This window comes from Dioscorea cayenensis, chromosome 17 (genome assembly GCF_009730915.1).
Source record: "Dioscorea cayenensis subsp. rotundata cultivar TDr96_F1 chromosome 17, TDr96_F1_v2_PseudoChromosome.rev07_lg8_w22 25.fasta, whole genome shotgun sequence".
In the NCBI taxonomy this organism is placed as follows: domain Eukaryota; kingdom Viridiplantae; phylum Streptophyta; class Magnoliopsida; order Dioscoreales; family Dioscoreaceae; genus Dioscorea; species Dioscorea cayenensis.
Window position 1 is genome coordinate 13,299,301 of NC_052487.1, and position 20,380 is coordinate 13,319,680.

General features: G+C 43.0%; 1 non-coding gene across 1 annotated transcript; it reads left to right on the forward strand.

Annotated features, from left to right (window-relative positions):
• The first annotated feature begins 17,313 nt into the window (after positions 1 to 17,313).
• LOC120281563 lies at positions 17,314 to 17,420 on the forward strand. The gene has a single exon (XR_005542700.1). It is a non-coding gene; the product is annotated as a small nucleolar RNA R71 (small nucleolar RNA).
• Positions 17,421 to 20,380: the final 2,960 nt, after the last annotated feature.

Genomic DNA, 20,380 nt, shown 5'->3' on the forward strand with positions numbered 1-20,380 from the left:
GAAAATACTCCTCAAATCCTTGTACATTTTAGTGCTTTTGGGATGTATTGAGTAGCTAATATAGTGGGCTTCATTCATTATCTCCTTTTTCAACTCTGAATTATCTAGAACACAAATCCGGTTCCCGAATCTTACTGAGCCATCCTTATGAACTCTAAACTAAACTTGGGTGCCACTTTCAACTTCTCATCAAATATTCTACAAATAACCATCTGTTTCTTATGTTGCTTTAAGATAAGTGCTTATGTATAAGTGTTGCTAAGTACACTTTTCTTACATTGAGCATTCCTTTCATCAGATTTTATGGCTCATTCGTGTGTATTTGTGTTCTTTTGTGCATTTAGGGTTGTGGAGACAAGTTTGGAAGAAAAAAAGAAAAAATAAATCATGGATGCAATTTTTGAGGAATCTCTTGTACCGAACGAGGATCAAGACACAAGTTGTGTTCACCGGCATGTGGGTGTGTGCCAACCTCCAAATGTACATGTGAATATACAAATTGGAGGGGCACAAAGGCAGTCACGCTCAAAGAAAGATGTGACATGATATACCACATGGATGTGTACCTAATCATGTGGCCTCAATGAAGAAAATAAAGTCAAGAATGCTGCAACAAAATATTGTAGCAATTTACTGTAGTAAGTCACTGCAGCAAAATTAATGTAGCAATTATTGTTCACAGCGCGCAAGAAATGAGAAGCTTGGAAATTCACATGCCCATGTGGAATTTCCATAGGGGCGTGTGAATGCCTGATTTCAGCCTTTTAAATACCGCTTTGAGAGTTTAATTTGGGGGACCTTTTTCCTATCTTTTTCTTATCTTTTGGAGAGAGCGTGGCTAGGGTTTGGAGAGGCTTTTGCTGGGATTTTGGAGCTTTCCAAAGGAGAGTTATTGGGGGAGCTTTTGTCAGCATCAATTCGGTGAGGTGTACCTTAGGCTTGATGGAGGAGTCTTTGGAGAAGACAAGACGGCTCTTGAAGACCATCGACACAGACGACAAAAGGGTTATCTCTATGGATTGCTTACACTTATTTTTTATTTCATCAATGATTTTGTATTGCTCCATGGAGAGCTAAATCTCTAGTGGGTGCTTAGACTTGTAAACCCTATGATGATTTTGTTTCATTGACTTCTATTATGTTTTCTTTAATTAATATTTTAATTGAGTTTCAATCTTATGTGTTTATTGATATGATTTTCCCTTAGAGTGACATTAGGGATGAAAATCTATCTAGGTAATCCCTTTAATTGAGTGACACTTCATTAGGGTTGGACTTAGCAAGGTTGAAGAGGGTTGAGAGGGTGAGTCGAAAGATAGCGGAATGCCCCATTTCCCTTCCGATGTGGTTTATCCTACCTCCATGTTCCAAGAGTTCTTTGCGATCATGTAGAGTGAAGTGCTAAGTGACCTTCTCCATTGGGGCTTAGTTGCATGAGTGACAGAGTGAAGTGTTGAGTTATCCTTAGTATTGGTGCTTAATTGTGATTAGGGATCTTTCACCTAGACTAAAGGGTTAGATCTAAATTAAGGAATAGGGTCTATCACTTGGAGTCCCTAGAACCTCAAGCAGTCCCACACAATGTGAGGTGTTGAGAGTATTCCTTTCTGCCGGGGAATAGTATAGAGGGCTAGTCACGGTTGACCTTAGATTTGGGACCGTGTGTCTTTGGATCTCCACGACTCATTAAACTTTAACTAGGAAGCATAATATTAGTTTGCACTTGAAACAATAGTCCTATCGTAAGCATTATCCGAGTGCCCCATTTTACCATCGATTACCTCTCTTTATTCCTCTTGTTTTCTCTTTTCACTTCTATCTTTATTTGCATTAATCTTTTTAATCAAAAATTACAAATTGGTTTTCACTCTAGCTAAATAGCAATACTTCTTGTTTCTGAGCATCTACTCCCTGTGGATTGGACTACCCACTCACCGTGGTATTTATTTACTTCAACAACCTGTGTACTTGTGGTACACACATGCAAGGGGTGTGTCACTTTAATTCTCTCAAATAGAGTGGGCCTCACCACTAAAATCCCCAAAGACATACTGGTACCTTTCAACACCACTTTTAGCCCATTCGTCTCATATCCTCCAAGATAGGGTTCTAGGAAGTGATTAATGTAGCAACACTGCTAAAAGACTTCCTGCTAAGAGCATCAACCACCACATTTGCCTTTCCAAGGTGATAACTGATTGTCAAATAATAATCTTTGAATAACTCAAACAATCTCCTTTGCCTCATGCTCACCTCATAAGCCTCACAATACAAGTAATGCCTCCAAATTTTTTAGAGTGAAAATCACTGTAGCTAAGTATAGGTCATGAGTGGGGTAGTTCTCCTCAAATGGCCTCAACTATCTAGAAGCGTAAGCCACCATATGGCAATTCTGCATCAATACACACTCTTGACTAGTTTTACGAGCATCGTTGTAAATAGTAAACCATCCACCAGGAGACGGAAGTGTGAAAATAGGTGCCGATACCAACCTGCATTTCAACTTTTGGAAACTTTGCTCACATTGCTCAGACCACTAAAAGTTTATCCTTTTCCTGGTGAGCCTAGTTAATGGTGCGACTAATATAGAAAAATCTTCCACAAACTGTCTGTAATAATCGGCTAACTAGAAAGTTACGAACCTCTATCACACTGGTGGGCCTTCTAAATTAAACAATTGGTTCTATCTTCTAAGGACCAACATTAATTCCATCCTTGGTTAAAACATGACCAAGGAAAGCCACCCTATCCAACCAAAAATCGCATTTGGAGAATTTCGCAAACAATTTCTCCTCTCTTAGGATCCCTAACAAAATTCTTAACTGCTCCTCATGCTCTGCCTAGCTCTTTGAATACACCAGAATATCATCAATAAACACTACCATGAACCTATCTAAGAAAGGTTTGAAAGTTTTATTTATCAGATCCATGAAAATAGCTGGGTCATTCATTAACTTAAAAGGCATTACAAGAAACTTTTAATACCCATAACGAGCCCAGAATGCAGTTTTTGACACATCTTTTGATTTGATCTTCAACTAATGATATCCAATCTTGAGGTCAATTTTTGATAACAACTAAGAACCTTGCAATTGATAAAAAAGATTGTTGATCAGAGGCAGTGGATATCTATTCTTCACTGGCACCTTACTCAACTCTCGGTAGTTGATGCACAGTCATAAACTGCCATTGACACATCCCTTGCGTGTGTATACCACAAGTGCATGGGTCATAGAAGTCATAAAATACCCCGGTGAGTGGGTAGTTGAACCCACAGGGAATAGTTGCTCGGAAACACAAGTATTGCTACTTAACTATAGTGAAAACCAAGTTGTGATGTTGATTCAAAGTGTCATTGCAAATAAAAGTAAAGAGAAAAGAGAACAAGCAAGAATAGGAAGGAGAGGTAATCGATGGTAAATTGATGTACTCAGACAACGCTCTGACAATGCCCCTTGCGTTTGTCCCGCAAGTACACGGGTTTGTCGAGTAGTAAAATCCCAGGTGAGTGGGTAACGTATCCACAGGGAGTAAGGAGTAAAAATAGTTAAATTGTTTCTTAACCAAGTGAAGATGAATAATGATTGTGTTGATAAGATGTAATGTAAACAAGAATAAAAGAAACAAGAGAGAAAAGCACAAGCGAGTGAGAGATAAGACAATCGATATAAATGGGGTACTCGGGTATTGCTCCGCCTAGGACAATCGTTTCAAGTGCAAAACCAAATATTATGCCTCCCAACTAATGTATTAATGAGTCATGGAAATCCTTCAATACACGGTCCCAAATCTAAAGTCAACCGTGACTAACTCGATACCATGTCCCGGAGGAGAAATCAAACAATCTCAACACCTTGTACTTGGATAGAATCGCATGGAGTTCTAGGGATTCCAAGTGATAAACCCTCTTCCTAGAAATAGACCTAATCCGTTGGTTTAGGTGAGAGGTCCCTAGTCACAATTAAGCCCTAGGTGCTAAAATCACTTCAGTGCTTCACTCCGTTGCCTCTGCAACTAAGCCCCAACAGAAGGTCATCCCTTAGCCCATTCACTCTACTATGACCACAAAGAGATCAAGGAAATAGAGGTAGGATAAATCACATCAGAGGGCAAAGGGGACGCTCTTCTACCTCTTGACTCACCCTCTCGATCCTCTCCAAACTAGCTTTGTCTAACCCTCATGGTGTGTCACTCACTCACAAGGGTTACCAATATGAACTCTCAACCCTAGTGTCACTCTAAGAGAGGATTCAATCAATCAAGAATTCAAGATTGGAACCTAAATAAAACATCAATTAATGAAATTATAATAGAAGGTTTAATGAAACAAATACATCCTAGGGTTCACAAATCTAAGAACTCACTAGGGGGGTTTAGCTCTCCATAGAGCTAGTTACAATCAACAATGAAATCGAATGTAGAAACAAGTAATCCATAGATAACCCCCTTGATAGTCGTGACGATGGTCTTGTGGAGAAGCCTCGTCTTCTCTAAAGGTCCCCTTGTCCGGCCTAGGACACACCAGGCCGGATCGGTGCCGACAAAAGCTCTCCCAATAACCTTCTTCCAAGTGGAGCGCGATGTTGAAGCCAAAAAACTTCTCCAAAAACCCTGCCAATACCTCTCAAAACCCTAGCCGTAGACCCCTCTCAAGTTTGGGAAAGAATGGAGAAAGGAATCCTGAAATCGGGACTGAATCGCGGCTTAAATAGGGCTGGAATCGGGTATCCACATGCCCTTGTGGATTTTCCACACGGGCCTGTGGAATTTTTGCACAGGCGTGGATAATTTCCACACATCCGTGTGGATTCTTTGGAATTCTTTTTTTCAGCCGGCTGTGAACAGTACCTGCTACAATAATTTGCTACAATATTTGCTATAGTACCTGCTACAGTATCAGCCCGAAACACTCCCGAATCCATATTTTCATCGAGGTAATGTCAACGGGCACACGTTCACGTCGTAGATCGCTTTGCCTTTTTCAATAACCGGCCTCATTGGTAAAGATCTTGCTATCAATGGACAAGCCGGGATACTAGAATGTGACTGTCTTTGAGCAAACTCACTAGCTAAAAACTTCAACAATAAATATGAAAAATCAATACTCTAGTAAGGGAAATTTCAACAATAAATATGAAAAATCAATACTCTAGCTAAAAACTTGAATAAAAAAGGACAACAAACCAAAAATTGTGTAAGTGTGTGTGCAAACTCACTCAAGTCAGCCCAAAGTAGACTCCTCAAAGTTCTAAGTATAAAGGACTTATTTATCTACACAAAGTAACACAAATTAAAAAAATGGTAGTAGGTTCACACATCCTCTAAGGTAGTCCTTTCCAAAGCTGCCACTAAGGTGGCTTTCACACTTTTGAGGTGGTAACTCTTTTTACCGGAGTGGTAGCTTTCACTCGTCCTATGAGATAGCTCTTTCTATCATTAGGGCATAACTAGTATACGACTTATGAGGGTAGCTTCATATTTCATAGGTGGTAGCTCTTTCCACCCAACAAGCAAAAGTAAACAATAAAACTATTTTGTTCTTCCTTTTCCCTTTTTCACTTTTTCCATTTTTTTCAATTAACAAAAGAAACAACTATAACTAGTCCCTTTAACATCGAACTTGAGTTTCCAAAAGAGTTTAATGAGCGAGTACAATCAAGCAACTAACTCAAGAGTACAATCATTGCAACTAAGGTGAACCGGCATTGGCTATGTAAGCGTGTATGTCAATCAAAACTAATATAAAAGACATGTGCACTATGGAAACTCCCTCCACACTTAAGTTGTACATTGTCCCCAATGTACACATGCAAGTCCACTCATAATGTATATCAGTCGAAAGTATATATGGGAGAAGCAATCAAAATAATACTCCCCTAACTCCTAGTGTTGCATTTGATGGATCTAACTCTTTGGGAGTGATGTTCCGATGGGTTGTGAAGCACACATGACCAAGTGAAAAAGCACCTTGGTCGTTTCCATGGCTAGTTCTCAATTCTCATACTAACAAGACCATCTGCACACATACACGAGGGGGTTCAGTGAAGCTCAATAAAACAAAAACAACTCGAGTAAATAACAGGTAAAGCAATGAATACAACTCGAGACCACAAAATGAAAAATAAACTCAGAAGGAAAGTCCTTTCATAGTATACAAGTCCAAATTGAGATGCATGATAAGTGCTTGTGCGATATGAATGCAAAGCGTTCATTCCTTATGTTGAGCATTACTTTTCTCAGGTTTTACATTAATATGTGTGCTTTTATGTTACTTTTACGCAGGTAGGGCTGTGAGGCCAAGTATGAAGGAAATAGGCCAATGTAGATCATAATGCACCTATTTTGGAGGAGATCTTACTAAGGTTCAAACGCGAAGACATAGGACAGGTGTGAGATACTAGAGTGTGTGCCAACCTCCTCGCATTCGAGTGAGTACATCCATTTGGAGGGGCACAAAGGCAGGCACACTCCAGCATTCTGTCTTATGCATACAAGAACAAGAATCCCACCAACATATATATCATTGAAGAAGCAAGTGATTCACGACGTGAACGTATGCCCGTTTGCGTTACCCCGATGAAAGTATGGAATTGGGAAGTTATTCAGGTCGAAGACTGCAGCAGAGCACTGTAGTAACACTACAGCAATTACTATTCACAGCCGGCCGAGAAATCAGAGAAACAGAGAATCCACACTGGTGTGTGGAAATTATCCACGCCCGTGTGGAAATTCCTCACGGGCGAGTGTACCGTCCACGCCCGTGGAGTTGCCCGATTCCAGCCCTATTTAAAGCCAATTCACTCCCGATTTTGGTATTCTTTTCTCCATCTTTTCTCCAACTTGCGAGAGGGCTTCGGCTAGGGTTTTGAGGGTTATTGGCCAAGGTTTTGGAGAGGTTCTACAGCTCCGACATCATGATTCCATTAGGAAGAAGGTTGGTAGGGGAGCTTCGATCGATGCGTATCCTATACCGGACGAAGGAATCCTTGGACGACGAGTAGAGGACTTTCCACAAGACCATCGACACGACCATCGAGGGGGTTTCTCTATGGATTCATTTCTTTTACATTCAATTTCTTTTATTGTACTTAGCTCCATGGATAGCTAAACCCCTAGTGGGTACTTGGGTGATTGTGAACCCTAGGATGTATTCGTTTCTTTGAACTTCTTTATTATGCTTTCAATAAATTGATGTTTATTGTGAGTTCCAACCTTGAATAATTGATTGTATGAACATTTCCCCTAGAGTGACTGATAAGTGCTTGAGTGAACATGTTTTTATGAATGTTTTACATACATTGAGCATCATATTTTATACGGTTTATGTCTCATTTCGTGTATTGGGTGTTCTTTTATGCATATAGGTTGTGAAGGCATTGGGAATTCAAAAGGGAGCGAAGATAGGCTATCATGGCACAATATTGGGAGTTCTTGTACAAATCAAGTTGGAAGACATAAGAGGAGTTCGTGTATGAGGAGATGTGTGCCAACTTCCATAGTTTTGCAAGCCAAGTTATTAATGGAAGGGCACAAAGGCAGCCATGTCTCCACATTCCTCCTCTTTGTAGCAGAATTACTGTAGCAGAATTACTGTTCACGCGCCCGCGCGGAAATTCCGCGCGACCGCGTGGAAATTCCTGCAGCCCACGCGAGCGCGTGGAAAATCCACGCGGGCGCGTGGGGGCACGTGACAGACGCGTTGTGAGGCTATAAATACACCTTTTGGCCGATTCTAAAGGGACTTTTTGCGGAGGTTTGAGCATAGACATTGAGAGAGAGGCGGCTAGGGTTTGAGGAGAAGGTCTTCGCCGATTGAGAGGGAGTTCTTCACCAACTTTGATAGGTTCCTTCGACGTCCATAGCATCTTGGGGAGCCATTGGCGACCTAGCTTCGGAGAGGAACCCTTCAAGACGTAGAACTACCAATCAAGGCCAATCCGCTGAGTCGAGGGGTTTTCTCTATGGGTTTTATTTCTTTTCATTGTATCCATTATTGTTTTGTAACTAGGCCCATGGAGGGCTAAACCCTAGTGGGTATTTGGGCATGTGAACCCTAAGATTTATATTTTGAATTGATTCTCTTAATGCTTCTAGTTAATCCGAGTTGTCTTGAGTTTTAATCTTGTGATTTAATTGCTTGCTAGTGTTGTTAATCCTTGTGGTTGATTTACATTGCATGATTTAATACTTTGATGTGAGAGGTCTCCATTAGAGTTAGATTTCCAAGATTAAAGAGGGTTGAGAGGGTGAGCCTTGAGATGGAGGAGTGTCCCCTTTCCCCTTCGATTGAGTGTTTCCTATCTCCGTATTCCATATTCTCTTTGCAACCATATTTGGTGTGAGGTGTGAGATTGCTCGATTTCTCCGCCGGGACCTTGTAGGGGGTTAGGATCCTTCGCCGGGAATTAGGGTTGGATCTACATTTAGGAATCGGTTTCACTCTTAGGTTTCCTTATAGCATAATGCGGTCATATAGGGTGTGAAGTGTTGAGATTGGTCGATTTCTCCACCGGGACCTTGTAGGGGACTAGTGCCTTTTGCTTGGAGACAAGGATTGGTTATCGTTGGATTACCTCGACTCATTAGACTCGATTCTAGAGCATTTAGTGAATCTTGAGCTTCAAGGAAGATCTTAGGGGGATCATTGCCCGAATACCTCATCCTTAGTGATTGAGACTCTTCTACTTTATTTCTTGCATACTCGTTTGCTTTGCTTGCAATTAGTTCACTTCATCATATTCATTGATTCCGACTAGATAATTGAGAAGTGGTTATTACTAATACTTCCGTTCCCTGTGGATTCGACTACCCGACTCACCGGGTAATTATTACTTCGACACCCGTGCACTTGCGGTTTATATGCATATTCGGACGTGTCACTGACACTAGGGTTGAGAGTTCTTGTTGGTAACCTTGTGAGTGAGTGACACACCACGAGCGTTAGACCAAGCTAGGTTGGAGAGGATTGAGAGGGTGAGTCGAGAGGTACAGGAGCGTCCCCTTTCTCCTCTGACGTGATAGATTCTACCTCCGTTCCTCGAGTTCTTTGCGGCCATAATAGAGTGAATGGTCTAAGGGATGAACCTCCACTGAGGCCTAGTTGCGCGTGCAATGGAGTGAAGCGTTAAGGTGATCTTAGTATCTAGGGCTTAATTGTGGCTAGGGACCTTCTGCCTTGGCCAAAGGGTTAGGTCTAAATCTAGGAAGAGATTTATCACTTGGAATCCCTAGAGCTCATTGCAACTCTATGCGAGTGCGAGGTGTTGAGATTGTTCGATTTCTCCTCCGGGACATGTATAGAGTTAGGCATAGTTGACCTTAGATTTGGGACTATGTATGTAAGGATTTCCATGACTCACCATTGCATTGATTAGGAAGCATAATAGAGAGTTCTTGCACTTGAAGTAATTATCCTAGGTGAAGCATTATCTGAGTACCCCATCTTTATTGATTGCCTTGCCTTCTCCTTACTTTTGCTCTCTTACTTGTTACTTTTAATTTCTGAGAATTGAATCATTACCACACTTATCATTGTTGATACTCCATATAGCTATGAATCGGATTAAGTGTCTTTACTCCCTACTCCCTGTGGATTCGACCCCGCTCATCCGGGATTATTACTTCGACAAACCCGTGCACTTGCGAGATATAAGCAAGAGGACCTTGTCAATGAAAAAGTAATAAAGATAATGAAAAATAAAGTCAAGTGTCGGTGTCATCAGCTGTCGACTCTGCTGCTGCCGGATAATTGAATGGTGTCGGGAAGTTGGGGGAGTTCGTTGTCACAGAACAAATGATGAAGTAATGTCTCCCTCAAGAATCAGCTATAATTTGTCAAAATGTGCCATAAACTCTATGTACTGCATGGCTTGTATAGGTCGGACCTACACAATTTCTGTCCGTAATACCCCCACCGTATTCTCGAGCCTCTCAAATCGATTATAGGCTTGAGATGGTGAAAACATGCGTACTGGGGGTGGCTCCTTTGCCACAGGAGTTGACTCAGTCTCCATCAGTATCGACTGAAGCTCGGGAGTAGGCTGCGAATCCTCGGCCAGAGGATCCTCTCCCTCTGCTACCTCGGGGCTAGGTGTAATTAGGGTATATTGACAAGATCCCCTTACGTATATCCCGCAAGTGCACGGGTTTGTTGAAGTAATAATCCCGGATGAGCGGGTATCGAATCCACAGGGAGTAGGGAATAAAAACACTTAATCCGCTTCTTAGCTATGTGAAAGATCAGTAGTGATAAGTGTGACAATGATTCAATTCTCAAAAGTAAAAACAACAAGTAAGAGAGCACGAGTAAAGGAGGAGGTAAGACAATCGATAAAGATAGGGTACTCGGATAATGCTCCGCCTAGGACAATTGTTTCAAGTGCAAGAACCCTCTATTATGCTTCCTAATCAATGCAATGGTGAGTCGTGGAAATCCTTAAATACATAGTCCCAAATCTAAGGTCAACTATGCCTAACTCTATACATGTCCCGGAGGAGAGATTAGATAACTAAGTACCCACTAGGGGTTTAGCTCTCCATGGAGCTAAGTACAATCAAAGAAATAGAATGTAAAAGCAATGAATCCATAGAGAAAGCCCCTCGATAGTCGTGTCGATGGTCTTGTGGAAAGTCCTCTACTCATCGTCCAAGGATTCCCTTGTCCGGGTATAGGATACGCCTCGACGGAAGCTCCCCTACCAACCTTCTTCCAAAGGAATGATGATGTCGGAGCCATAGAACCTCTCCAAAACCCTAGCCAATACCACTCCAAACCCTAGCCGAAACCCTCTCTCAAGTTGGGGAAAAGATGGAGAAAAGAATGCAGTAATTAGGGCTGAAATCGGCTTTAAATAGGGCTGAAATCGGGCATCCACACGGTCTTGTGGATTTTTCACACGCCCATGTGGAATTTCCACACGGGCGTGGGTAATTTCCACACGCACGTGTGAATTCTCTGGAATTGTGATTTTTGGCCGGTTGTTAACAGTGCTGCTACAGTACTTTTACTACAACGCTCTGCTACCGTACCTGACCTAAAATACTTCCCGAGTCCGTACTTTCATCGAGGTGACGCAAACGGGCACACGTTCACGTCGTGGATTGCTTTGCTTCCTTAATGACGGACAAGTTGGTGGAGATCTTGTTCTATGTGCATAAGTCGGAATGCTTGAGTGTGACTGCCCTTGTGCCCCTCCAAATGGTTGTGCTAACTCAAATACGAGGAGGTTGGCACACACTCTAGCATCTCACACCCGACCTATGTCTTCGCGTTTGAACCTTAGCAAAATTTTCTCCAAAATCGGTGTATTATGATCCACATTGGTTTCTTTCCTTCATACTCGGTCTCACAACCCTACCAGTACGAAAGTAACATAAAAACACACATATTAGTGTAAAAACCCCAGAAAAGTAATGCTCAACATAAGGAAAGAATGCTTCACATTCATATCACACAAGCAATTATCAAACTCCCCCACACTTAAGCTTTTGCTTGTCCTCAAGCAAAAATTAAACATTCTATGCATAGATGAAGGAAATATTGGAAGTGCTTGGCCTTAGGTTCACCAATGTGTACAGAGAGAGCATTCTACAAGTAAGGGAAATTTCAACATTAAATACAAAAAATCAAAGCTCTAGCTAAAAACTTGAATAAAAAAGGACAACAAACCCGAAATCGTGTATGTGTGTGAACTCACTCAAAACAACCCAAGGTATACTCCTCAAAGTTCTAAGTACAAGGGACTTATTTATCTACAAAAGTGACAACAATTTCAAAGATGGTAGTAGCTTCACACATCCTCTAAGGTAGCCCTTTCCAAAACGGTCGCTAAGGTGGCTTTCACACTTTCGAGGTGGTAGCTCTTTCTACCGGAGTGGTAGCTTTCACTCATCCTATGAGATAGCTCTTTCTCTCATTAGGGCATAACTAGTATTTGACTTATGAGAGTAGCTTTATACTACATAGGTGGTAGCTCTTTCCACCCAAAATGCAAAACAAACAAGAAAACTATTTTGTTCCTTCTTTTCGTCATTCATTTTTTTTTTCAGAATTTAACACAAGAAACAACTATAACTAGTCCCTTTAACATCAAACATGAGTTTCCAATAGAGTTTAAAGAGTGAGTAGTGCACTGAGTGTAATTCGGGCAAAAATTCCTAAAAATTCAAATAAAACTAGAGCATGAAGATATTCAATGTTAAAAATTCTCCTAAACTCAAGAATACAATCATTGCAACTAAGGTGAACCGCCATTGGCTATGTGAGTATGGATATCAATCAAGAACAATAAAAAGGATGTGTGCACTATGAATCTCCCCCCCACACTTAAGTTGTACATTGTCCCCAATGTACACATGCAAGCTCACTCATAATGGATATATATCAAGAATATATGTGGGAGAAGCAATCAAAACAATACTCCCCTGACTCCTAGTGTTGCGTTTGATGAAGCTAAATCCTTGGAAGTAGTGTTCCAACGGGTTGTGAAGCGCACACGGTCAAGTGCCAAAGCACTTTGGCCGTACCCATGACAAAGTCTCAATTCCCAAATGACAAGACCATTTGCACGCATATACAAGGGGATTCAGTGAAGCTCAATAAAAACATAATAACTCGAGTATATATAAAAGATAGACAATGAATACAACTCGAGATGTAAAATGAAAATAAACTCAAAAGGAGAATCCTTTCTGAGTGAACAAATAAAATGCAAAACAAAGAAAATGCAGAAAAATAAAGTCAAATGTCGGTGTCACGCTCTGTCGGCTCCTCTGCTACTGCTGGTGGTGGGGAAACATAAGGTGGATTTACCTATGCTGATATAGGAGATGGGGATGCAGGAGATGCTGAGGGGGGCTGAGGAGTCCTCGGTCGCAAGACAAATGAGGAGGTAACGTCTCGCTCTAATATCTGGTGTAATACGTCAAAATGTGCCATGAACTCTGTGTACTGAGTGGCCTGCGTAGCCCTAATCTCGGAAATCTCTGCTCGAGCCTCAGCCACCTCTGTCCGTATCACTCCCACCGCACTCTCGAGCCTCTCGAAGCGATCATGGGCTCGAGATGGTGAAAAAATATGTACGGGGGGAGCGTCCTCTGCCGCTGAAGGTGCCTCGGTCTCCATCGGTGCTGACTGAGGCGGGGAGCAGGCTGGGAAGCCTCAGTATGATCACCCTCACCCTCAGCTATCTCTGGAGCAGGTAGCACCAACGCATAAACCCCTGTCCGAACTCTACGGAACATGCCCATCAATCTCAGTGTCTCTAAACTCAGGGGGGGTAGGTATACTCATCTTCTCATCCCCAGGAATCACATCCAAGAGACCCATGCCCAACACTAATCTCGTAATGGAGGGACCCGAGAAGATCACTCCCAGTCTAGCATAATGCCCCTGATGTCTGATGTACTCTGCCATGATGTGTCCTAAGTGAATTGGTACACGCTGCACCATCGAGTACAATTACAGAAGTTCTTGTCGGCTCAGAACACCAGTGCTATCACCACGACCATTCACCGACTTACTCATGATGGCATGTAAATATCTGATGCAGGTCGGGAAAGGCACAAGGCCTTGGACATCCCCGGCTCTTACTGACCCTGACCACATTGCACTCTGTAAGCTCTTTGCGGGGTCAAGGCTCTAGGATAATCAGTCAGTAACTGAGAGTACTCCTTAGTGTCTGTGAATGCCTCCTCAAACAAGCCAAGTAGAACTGAAAACTGAGTAACGCTCAAGCTATGGTGGTGTCCAAATACTCTGAACTGAATGGCATCAATAATGTCAAAGCTCGAATAGGATCTGTCAAAAATCAAATGATGACAAGAGCTCCAGTGCGAGCTCTCGTATGGCTGGCTCTCTAATAGTCAATAACTGCCTCCAACCACCTACCGATACGAGATCCTCGACCTCATCTGCCAACTCGTCTCCCTGCTATAGATCTCTCAGTATACTCATATCAAGGAATCGAGTCTGTCCAAAACGAACTCTCGAAAGCCGCTCAAAACGAACCCTATGCTCCGGAATGGTGAAACTCCTGTCCTCAGACTCGGAAGATGACTCACGCGGCCGCTTATCAGCTTGCTTCTTTGACCGGGGTGCCATAATATGCAAAATTTGAGAAGAAATCGGTCAAGCAAGATGATAAAGCATTACTGCAGAATTCCACACGGTCGTGCAGAATTTTTGCACGCCGATATGGATCCACGGGGTGCGAAAAACCCGTACGGCCGCGCCTTAAAAATCCAAAATTAATCTTAAAACTACTTCTAACTTTATTCTAAACATGACTAATCCCCCTAATTGAAGAAGCGAAGAGTGTCTGACAGGATTCATCGAATTAAAATCATGAATTGACGAAGAAATCAAGAAAATAGAAAAAGAGGGCTCACCGACGAGTCGAGATGAGAAACTTAAGATTTGGCTGGAAAACCTCGCAATAACTCCACCAAATTGACACAAGGAAGTCAGGGAATGATGTGAGGGCATTCTCAGAGGAATAGAGGATGTGAACAAGGAAAGAAACGACGCCTTTTTAAAAAGAAGTCGCGCCCCTTGGAGTTCTATGCATCCACACGGGCGTGCGAAAATTACCCACGCTCGTGCGCCCGACCAATAGGGTAAGATGCACGCCATTGTGACTGCTCTAGACATCCGAGAAAATCTCCTAAGTGTTTCGCACGCCCATGCAGCAATTATGCACGGGCGTGGACATTCACAATCTCAACTCACAGGGGCAAGCGTACGTCCCTGTGTCTTCTCGGGATGGCTAGAGCTCCTCTGCAGAGATTCGCACCGACGTGTGGAAATCACCCACGCCCATGCGATTTTCACAAAGTCACCCACAGGGGCTAGTTCACGCCCCTGTGTGCTCTCGGGATAATTTTGACAAACTCTTCAGGAAATCACACGCCCGTGCAGAAATTACCCACGGGCGTGCGATATTCGTATGGTCGTTCACAGGGGCAGCCGCACGCCCCTGTGCCTTCTCTGGATGAGCTCGCAATACAAATCCACGGGCGTGCAGAAATTCCACACGCCCGTGCATTTTCACTGGATGCCTTAGAAAAACCTGCAGGCTCTGCAGAAAGTTTCTGAACATGTTTACACACTCAGAGCCTGCCCTAGTATGCAAGTTTTACCAGCGAAAAACTTGGAATAAAGCTTAAACGACATAACTTCGCCAATTCCACATGAAAACACACAATGAATACTCAAAGCCCACAAGAAAATCTCAGCAGAATCATCTAAAAACTAAAACACCAACACTTAACAAATTATTCATGCAAACAAACTAAACTAGAAGATAAGAAAACAGTAAACACTTGGGTTGCCTCGCAAGAAGCGCTTGTTTAACGTCACTAAGCTTGACATACCTTGTCTTACCTCACGGGGGTTCATAGATGAAGGTTGCCCTCTTACCCATGACTTGAAAGCATGATGTGAAAAGTCTCTTGAGGATAGAGGGTGAATTATCGGGATTCGGACCACCTAGCGATGGTTCATCCAACTTCTTCGGTTTACAGACGTCTCCAATAGCCTTGGAGTGTTTCCGGTGGTGTCTCCTAGCCCTCTACATTTTCTGGAGCACCTTCTTCAAGATCCCCGGGGTAGATGGTACTTCTTCCATCGAACCAAGCATCATTACTTCTTCATAATCCTCCTCTTGGTCGAACAAACACTCGTATGTGTCCGGATTGAACATTTCCTGCATGTATTATCAACAATCTCATCAGTAGTGTCTAGAAAGTATAAAGTATCATTGAAATCAAGAGATTGCCGCATGGCTTCAGCAAGGCGGTATGTGAGCTTGTCATCTCCAACCCTCAAAGTTAGCTCTCCGCCGTCCATGTCAATCAATGCCTTGGAAGTCTGCAAGAACGGTCTCCCAAGTATCAAAGGTACATCTGCATCCTCATCGACATTTAGCAGTACAAAGTCAACCGGAAAAATGTACTTGTCCACCTTGACAAGCACGTCTTCAATGATGCCTCTCGGATGTCGCACTGTTTGGTCCGCTAGTTGCAAAGTCATCCGAGTAGGCCTAGGCTCGCCCAAGCCTAGCTTTTGAAAGAAAGTGTATGGCATAACGTTGATACTGGCCGCTGAGTCCGCCAATGCTATATCCTCACTTAGATTGCCAATATTACACGGAATGATGAAGCTTCCCGGGTCTTTCTTCTTGTTTGGCATGTTCTTTTACAATACCGCCGAGCATGAAGCATCTAAAATCACTGAAGCACTTTCCTCTAACTTCCTCTTGTTAGTCAACAAGTCTTTCAAGAACTTCGCATACTTAGGCATTTGGGCCAATGCCTCAACAAAAGGAATATTGATGTGGAGTTGCTTGAACAAACTCAGGAACTTCTTGGATTGTTCATCCCCTTGGTCATTTTTTCAATCTAGAGGGATAAGGGATTCTTGGCTTGAAAGGTGGGGGTGCCACCTCTTTCTCTTTGCTTGTTCCCTCTTCTACCTCTATAACCTCGGGTACGTGTTCTTTTGGCTTCTCACTCGGAAGCCTATCTTCAACCTCACGACCACTTCTCAAAGTGATCGCCTTCACGTGCTCTCTAGGGTTGGTCTCTGTATTGCTCGGCAAGCTTCCATGTGGCCTTTCAGAGAGAGACTTCACAATTTGCCCCACCTGATTTTCAAGGTTATGCAAAGAAGCGGTGTGGTTGTGAAGTGTAGCCTCGACTGATTCAAACCTTGTATTTACAGATTGCACAAATCTAGTCAAGTGCTTCTCTAAGTCATTCATTCGGGTTTCCAAACCTGAGACTCTGTTTTCCACTTGAGGGTGTTGTTGTTGTTGTTGGAAACCCAGTGGCTCCATGGCCTTTTGTGGACCCTGATTACTTCATGAGAAATTGGGATGATTCTTCCAACCCGGATTGTAGGTATTGCTACATGGGTTTCCTTGAGGTCTTATGCCATTACCTACAAAATCAACGTTCTCCGCCGAAGAAACATCACCGATAGAGATCGGGCAATCGGAGGGAGCATGTCCTCCACCACACCCGGTGCAAATAGTTATGGCCACCACTCTATTTGAAGTTAGAAGATCTAACTTCTTACTCAAATTTTCCACTTGAGCCGCCAATGAAGTTACCGCATCTATTTCATGGAGACCGGCCACTTTTTTCTTCTCCCTAACATTCCATTGGTAGCTGTTTAACCCCATTTCTTCAATTAACTGATGGGCCTCATCGGGGGTCTTGCTACCTAAGATACCTCCTGCTGCCGCATCCAAGAGTTGCCTTGTACTCGGGTTCAAACTATTATAAAAGGTCTGAACAATCATCCACTCCGGGAATCCATGTTGCGGGCACTTTCTCAGGAGCTCCTTGAACCTTTCCCATGTCTCGAATAGAGACTCCAATTCCAACTGAACAAAGGATGAGATCTTGTTCCTAAGCTTTGCTGATTTTCTGGGAGGGAAATAACGGGCCAGAAAAGCTTCTACCATCTCCTCCCATGTGGTAATTTACGCTCTAGGTAATAAGTGTAGCCACTGCTTCGCTCTCCCCTTTAGGGAAAATGGGAAGGCTCGCAACGTGATTGCATCATCCGTCACCCCATTTATCTTCAGCATATCACACACCTCAAGAAAGCTCTCTATATGACTGTTTGGATCTTCATCTGCCATACCATTGAATTATGCGGATTACTGCAACATGTCAATAAATGCCGGCTTCAGTTCAAAGGTCTGAGCTGTAATCGGGGGACACACAATACTCGATTGTATCCCCAACACTAAAGGTCTGGCATAATCGGATAATGTTCGCTGTTGCTCATTCTGTTCTGCCATGTTTTCAGATTCTTCCACTTGCAAATCAGCTAAATTAGACTGTTCTTGCACTGGCTCTTTCCTTTTTCTTCTAAGTGTACGTTTAAGCTCAGGATCTCCTTCAATCAATATTGAGGGATTCCCTCGGGTCCTAACCTGGAGCTGCACCCAAAAAGAAAGAAAAAGAAATCAGAACGATGATAGAGTAAGAAGATATGAAATAGAATGTATGGTGAAATAATTAAGAAAACAAAGTGCAAAGTATCTCTAAATGCCTACTCCCCTGCAATGGCGCCAAAAACTTGACAAGATCCCGTTGCGTATATCCTGTAAGTGCACGGGTTTGTCCAAGTAATAATCCCGGATGAGCGGGTATCGAATCCATAGGGAGTAGGGAATAAAAACACTTTATCCGTTTCTTAGCTATGTGAAAGATCAGTAGTGATAAGTGTGACAATGATTCAATTCTAAAAAAAAACAACAAGTAAGAGAGCACGAGTAAAGGAGGAGGTAAGGCAATCGATAAAGATGGGGTACTCGGATAATGCTCCGCCTAGGACAATTGTTTCAAGTACAAGAACCCTCTATTATGCTTCCTAATCAATGCAATGGTGAGTCATGGAAATCCTTAAATACATAGTCCAGAATCTAAGGCCAACTATGCCTAACTCTATACATGTCCCAGAGGAGAGATTAGATAACCTCTCAACCTCGCACTCGAATAGAGTTGCAATGAGCTCTAGGGATTCCAAGTGATAAATCTCTTCCTAATTATAGACCTAACCCTTTGGTCCAGGTGGAAGGTCCCTAACCACGATTAAGCCCTAGATACTAAGATCACCTCAACGCTTTACTCCGTTACATGCGCAACTAAGCCTCAGCGGAGGGTCATCCCTTAGACCATTCACTCTATTATGGCCGCAAAGAACTCGAGGAATGGAGGTAGAATCTATCACGCCGGAGGGGAAAGGGGACGCTCCTGTACCTTTCAACTCACCCTCTCAACCCTCTCCAACCTAGCTTTGTCTAACGCTCGTTGTGTGTCGCTCACTCACAAGGTTACCAACAAGAACTTTCAACCCTAGTGTTACTCTAGGGGAAATGTTCATACAATCAAGCATTCAATGTTGGAACTCACAACAAACATCAATTAATTGAAAGCATAATAAAGAGATTCAATGAAACAAATATATCCTAGGGTTCACAAATACCCAAGTACCCACTAGGGGTTTAGCTCTCCATGGAGCTAAGTACAATCAAAGAAATAGAATGTAAAAGCAATGAATCCATAGAGAAACCCCCTCGATAGTCATGTTGATGGTCTTGTGGAAAGTCCTCTACTCGTCGTCCAAGGATTCCCTTGTTCGGTATAGGATACGCCTCGACAGAAGCTCCCCTACCAACCTTCTTCCAAAGGAATGACGATGTCGGAGCTGTAGAACCTCTCCAAAACCCTAGCCAATACCTCTCCAAACCCTAGCCAAAACCCTCTCTCAAGTTGGGGAAAAGATGGAGAAAAGAATGCTGAAATAGGGGCTGAAATCGGCTTTAAATAGGGCTGGCATCAGACATCCACACGGTCCTGTGGATTTTTCACATGCCCATGTGGAATTTCCACACGGGCGTGGGTAATTTCCACACGCCCCTGTGGATTCTCTGGAATTGTGATTTTCGGCCGGCTGTGAACATTGCTGCTACAGTACTTTTACTACATCGATCTGCTACAGTACCTGGCCTAAAATACTTTCCGAGTCCATACTTTCATCGAGGTGACGCAAACGGGCACACATTCACGTCGTGGATTGCTTTGCTTCTTTAATGACGGACAAGTTGGTGGAGATCTTGTTCTATGTGCATAAGTCGGAATGCTTGAGTGTGACTGCCCTTATGCCCCTCCAAATGGTTGTGCTAACTCAAATACGAGGAGATTGGCACACACTCTAGCATCTCACACCCGACCTATGTCTTCTCGTTTGAACCTTAGCAAAATTTCCTCCAAAATCGGTGCATTATGATCCACATTGGTTTCTTTCCTTCATACTCGGCCTCACAACCCTACCTACACGAAAGTAACATAAAAACACACATATTAGTGTAAAAACCCCAGAAATGTAATGCTCAACATAAGGAAAGAATGCTTTGCATTCATATCACACAAGCACTTATCACATATACTGCGGACCGAACCCTGCGCACCATCCCCATCAACCTCAATCTCTCTATACCCAAGGGAACTGGTCTACTCGCCTTCTTGGTCACCCTAATCACAGTTAGAAGACCCATACCCATAACCAATCTCATGATGTAGGGGCCCGAAAAGATCACTCCTAATTTGGCATACTGCCCCCTCCCTGATGTCGTAAATACTCCATGATGATATGTCCCAGATGGATCGGTATGTTCAGACCCATCGAATAAAGATATAGGAGCTCCTACCGGCTCAGTTAGCCGGTACTGTTACCATGGCCGTTCACTGACCTGCTCATATTGGCATGCAAATATCGATATGCAGGTTGAGTAAGGCACGTGGCATTCGAAACCCCTGGCTCATATTGCCCTTGTCCACATAGCACTCTATACGTCCTCTGTGG